This window comes from Gavialis gangeticus, unplaced genomic scaffold (genome assembly GCF_001723915.1).
Source record: "Gavialis gangeticus isolate Ggan-Ray unplaced genomic scaffold, GavGan_comp1, whole genome shotgun sequence".
Taxonomy (NCBI): domain Eukaryota; kingdom Metazoa; phylum Chordata; order Crocodylia; family Gavialidae; genus Gavialis; species Gavialis gangeticus.
The window spans coordinates 113,821,529-113,827,164 of NW_017729031.1; the positions used below are offsets into that span (position 1 = coordinate 113,821,529).

At 40.6% G+C, this 5,636-nt stretch overlaps 1 protein-coding gene across 1 annotated transcript in view; it reads left to right on the forward strand.

Annotated features, from left to right (window-relative positions):
- The window catches only part of MAP3K3 (mitogen-activated protein kinase kinase kinase 3), a 96,810-nt gene that overhangs the window by 50,435 nt on the left and 40,739 nt on the right, over positions 1-5,636 (forward strand). The window lies entirely within an intron of this gene.

Here is a 5,636-nt window from a genome sequence, read left to right on the forward strand (position 1 = left end):
AAAATTTTTTTTTTTCCTTTTTTTTTTTTTTTTTTTTTTTACAATCAGTCCTCACTTGATTTTTTTTGTGTGTGTGTGCCTATTCTTTGCATGTATTGGATCAGTAATTACGTCCTTTCTGTCAACAAATTGCCTAAATTTTGGCATGCTGATGAGCACAATTGTTACTGTTAAGAAGGATATAATATGCAGGTACAGTGTGGCACATTTGTGCAACAGCAGTGAATAACCAACCAGAAAAACAGGCATCTCTATCTAAGCCCCACTTGTAAAAATGATGTAAGTGCCTAACCCACTTTTGAGAATGGAACTTAGGCTCCAGTATTTCTTAAGTGTACTTGGAAATTTTACCATTTATCAAAAACTCTTTAAAATTCCCTTTACTAAGTATACTTTTTGGTATCCTTAAAATCCTAAGGTCCTGCATCTGTTGAACTTAGTAACATTTATTCAAGTGACAGTGTCAAAGGGAAGACTTTGAAATTAATACAGCAATTCATGCTCTTCCCTGGGACCTGACAGTTTTTCAGTTAAAATTTCCTTGACTACTAGATAAATCTAAAGATAGTTATCCAAAAGTTTATCTCTTTAGTCTGAGGTAGAGGCTAATTAATGTAAAAAAAAAAATCAACAATTTTTATTTGTAATCTGCCACGATAGTGTCCAGCTCAAAACTGGAACAGTAAAGCACAGAATTTAAAGCTTTGTTTTTCTTGCTGATGCTGGAGCTAGAGAAACAATACTATGTATTCACATATATATATTTTATATCTTATATTATCTTTAAATCAATTTTCAGATAAGGCAACAGGACCTCAGTGCACTAAGGGCTAACTGCATTTTTTAATTTAAAAATTACTCAATGAGTTACAGGTCAACAGTTTAAAAGGACATAGAAATACTAACACCCAACTTTGATTCTTCTTTCCCAGTTGTCTTGTCTTAGGACACCCGAGGAAACAGAGAGCATTTTTCCCTAATGGGGCTTCTTCAGGGTTTATTAGTTTATTTTGAAATATTCCAAGTGACAGAGCTTCTGCAACTTCTTTTAAAAGACTGTTCCATGGTTTCGTACATCTTGCAGCAAGGACACTTTTATAAACAGGCACTCTAAATATTACCTTCCTTAATTTCATCTTAATACCCATTTGGCAAGTCTAAGTAATTCCTTCTCTTTCTTTGCTATTTTTACGAAAATAGCAACATCCTTCGATGACATGTTCTCTTCTCCATGTTTAAATTTTTTAACCTTTTCTTATAGATCAATCCATATATCCAACTGTTCCATTGTAAGGTTTGTAGCTATTCTCTGAATTTCCTCCAAGTTGACTGTCTTCTGGTATTGAGGCTTGAAGAGTCGAGTATGATTTCAGATGCAGACATAGTTTCGTAGTTGGTAAGGTGGGAAGGGACCTGAGCAGATCCTCAAGTCCGGCCCCCTGCCATGGCAGGAAAGAGTACTGGAGTCAAACGACCCCAGCAAGGTGTTCATCTAGCTCCTCTTAAAGACCCCCAGGGTAGGAGCCAGCACTACTTCGCTTGGAAGTTGGTTCCAGATCCTAGCCTCCCTAACAGTGAAGTAGCACCTCCTGATATCTAGCTTTAATCTACCCTCTGCCAGCTTGTGACTGTTATTTCTAGTCACTCCTGGTAGCGCTTGGGGGAACAAGGACTCCCCCAATGCCTGCTGGTCCCCCCTGACCAGTTTGTAACAGGCCACTAGATCCCACCTCAGCCTTCTCCTGTGGAGGCTGAACAGGTTCAGGTCCCGTAGCCTCTCCTAGTAGGGCCTGCCCTGCTGACCCCGATCATGTGGGTGGCCCTCCTCTGGACCCTCTCCATGTTGTCCACATCCCTCCAGAACTGGACACAGTACTCCAACTGTGGCTTGACCAGTGTCGCATAGAGGTGGAGGATCACCTCCTTGGACCTGCTTGAGATGCATCTGTGGATGCATGACAAGGTACAGTTGGTCTTCCTAACCGAGTCCCCACACTGTCAGCCCGTGTTCATTTTGGCATCAATAATGACTCCAAGATCCTTTTCTGCCTCTGCAGTGACAAGAAGGGCGTTCCCCAGCCTGTAGCTATGCTGCTGGTTCTTCCTCCCCAGGTGCATACTAGAGCAATACTGAGAGGCACTTTCAGTCTTCCTGGTCTGAGAACTTCTGTATGTATATCCAAAAAAAAAGGCTAAAATAATTTTTGAGCTGTCGAAGTCTCAACACAGAAGCAACCTCATCTGGTGCACAGGTATCTCTCCCTGCATTATGCCCTTAATAGATTCACGTAAGAGAGAGGTTTTTTCACCCAGTTAGTTTGAAGATATACCATACTTTCTCGCATTCAACATCCACCTTTCCCTTCCAACATGTACCCCTCCACTCCAAAAAAATGTTGGGACATGTTTTAAGTGGGAAAGCTGGTGTGGGGAGGGGGTTGGCTAGAAAAGAAGCAAACCTGAAGACATTGTGCATGGCATGCAGTCAGGGCTGTCCCTGGGGCTGGGGGGAATGAATCGGGGTGACCACCCCGAACCCCATGCTTGGGGGAGCCCCACAGAGCTGAGCATAGCGGCCACAGCCCCTCCTGCAGGGTCCACCTAGTGCTGGTAACTGCATTGCTGCCACCACCGCCAGCTTTGCGTCTGGCCATTCACCCTGCCCACCTGCCAAAGTTGCCGACGACTTTGTATCTGGGCCCCGCACCCTGCTAGGGTCATTTCTGCATACAGCCACCAAAATGTTAATCCTCTCAGCTGTGGTTATTGGCTGCTCATTGTAGTTTGTGCCTGAAGCCATAAGTGAGCTGCTGGTAGTATCTTGATGAGGCTTGTGACATGGAAACAATATCTTATTTGCAGGAACTTATATAAAGAACTACTTACTGTAAAGAACTAATGTTTTTGCTGCTGCCCTTGCAAGGGTCATCTTGGGCCTAACTTTGTGTGACATGAAGTAAATCCTCCTGAAAACACAATGTCCAGGAAGTGTGGCATCCCAAGAAACAGTCTGGGTAAAGTAGTAGGCACCAGCAGATTCTTGATACCACACTTCCTAGATATTCTGTTTCCCAGGAGGACTTACTCTGTTACATAATCAGCCATGACTGGAATAATATTTTTTTCTATGTCCTGCTTTCTAAAAACAAGGTGTGTATTTGCTTGGGGTAGAGGGGTGGATGCTGTATGTGGAAAAAATATGATATTTTGCAGCCCATTATGTCCCTACTGTTTCTTTTACTCTTGACTACAGCTGAAGCAGATCAGATATGTAGAGCTTCAGTTTCAGCATCCTTTTGCATAAAATTCTTCCTTCCCTCACACCTGAGCAAACATCTTTAGGAAAGCCAGTATGTAAATTACCTTGACTAGATTATTGTTCCTCTGGTCAGGAAACCCATTTGTCATGGTCAGTTATGTACCTACAACCCATCTGCAGGAATACTGTGTAGTGAACAGTGAACGCATGGTCCCTTTGAACTGCATTCTTGACCACTGGGTCTGCCAGATATTTCCTCTAGCTTAAAGAGCATTTCCTGGCCATATTTTTTTGAAGTTCCTAGATGTATGATTGCCTATTGTCTAAGGCTTTCACAGATGGCTCAGTCTACTCCAGTCACATAAATTGTGCATCAGAAATTATGAAGCCTTATCAGAACAGAGTATTTTCCTTTTATTTTTTATCTTTGTGATCTAAATTGGGATTTCAGTTTTGGTCTCAAGAGATGAAAGTTTAGCCCAATGAACTTTGTGTACGGTCTGTCACCCTCTGAATATGTAAGTTAATACACAGTCTATATGGTAAGTGGCACTCCATTAACACCATGGATCACATGAATGGTGATTTTTTTTATACACTTGAAAAGTGGCTTAAAAATTAAATTGCATTATGCAAGCACTGGATGTAAACCCATAGTACAGAGTATATTTTTACCTTAAAGCAGAGATGTATTTGTTATGCAAAAAGAAAATGTTTCTTATGTTTACAGTGTTTACTTTGTACAGGAAGAGTTACTTGAGGTAAATCCATTGTCTAGTCGGAGCTGAAATTAACTTTAAATTGACTTTTTAAGAAATTTGACATTCATTGTTGGATCTCTTGAGCAATCTGTAACAGACTGTTCAAACTTTTGATGTAGTTAAACTGCATGCAAAGAAATTATGTTCTGATTTTTGTCAGGTTTCATGGTGACTATCTAATAGACTAGACAGGATCAGTTAATAGCTTAGTTTATTCTTAGTGTCATGGTGATGCAGGTAATTCAGCCAATTTGATCTTCTCTTCCTATTGATTTGCTTGTTGCAGTTCTGTTCATTGAAATGAATTGAAGGGGAGAGATAGTGGATGCATGTCAAGAATTCTCATACTTGGATTACTTGCTCCTTACAGCTATTGCTGCAATTCAAAAACTCCGTAGCCATATACTAGTTTTTAGTTTTCATCAGAGGGAAATTGGATGGGATCAAAAAATTCTCCTTCTCTGGTAGTAGATAGTCTCTTATGCTCACTCCAGCCCCTCTGTTCCTCGCAGCCCCTCTGCACCTCTCCAGTTCTTTGTCACCTCCTCCTGCTCATCCCAGATGTAGCTGCTTCCCTAACTGTTCCTTGTAATATTATGTGCTTGTGTCATCCCTTGGTCTGTCGGCTACAATTTGTCTGCTTACCTTCCCTTTGCAAAGACCTTTTACATGCCTCATTCCCTATTTTGCCTAGTCAGTGGGAGCTTTGATAAAGAAGAAAGATAACCCTATTTTATCTACTCTGGTAAATTTACCTATATATTTTAAAAGATTATAAAGAGGAATCTGTGTCACAACAACTAATCTGGCGTATCAATTGAATGTTAAGAGTCAAATATTTCTGGCTGCTTTGTATTGCTTTCTTGATGCAAAACAGCTTCAAATCCACCTTAACTGGCCTGATGGCTTCAAATATGCATACTGTTTTGGATATATTGTTGCAAATCCACCAGAAGGCAAACTTCAGATGTTACAAAATTGATTCTGCTCATACATTACCCATGTACCTGGAACATTAGGAGAAAAATATTATGTGCAGAATCCTCTTGCTGTGTAAATGGAAAGAGATAGTAGGAAAGGACAAGCCAATGTCTTGCTACATCTGCTAGAAGGGCAGAATAGACTAACAACTTGGTGCTTCAGGATGGAAGTTGTCAGAAGTGTGGATTCATTTTTGAAGGCAGATGGTTGGGACTTCCTTATGGCATAAGAAACAATCGAGATGAGACTTTTTTTGTAAGTTTTCATGGTGCCCATATCTAATAAACTAGACAGTCAATGAATAGCTCAGCTCATTCTTAACTAGTGTCATAGTGACACGAAGTAATAGAGGAGACATAAGTACAACATAAAGCATTCTTAGCCAGAAATGAATACCATATTTTCTTACAACAGTTTCCTCCCAAAAAACAGCTGTTGGAAATTGCAGTGTTCATTATACACAAGAAATATGGTAAGAACAGCTTCTGCTCGTTATAGGCAGAAATGAAAGTAAAATCTGCCAGGATTCACTGGGACCAGAACAATGAGTAGGCTACTGCTGTCTAGTAGCGTGCCTTCTAAGCTATGCGTGTGCACGGCTGTACACAATAAAAAATAATGCCGTGCACACAGTA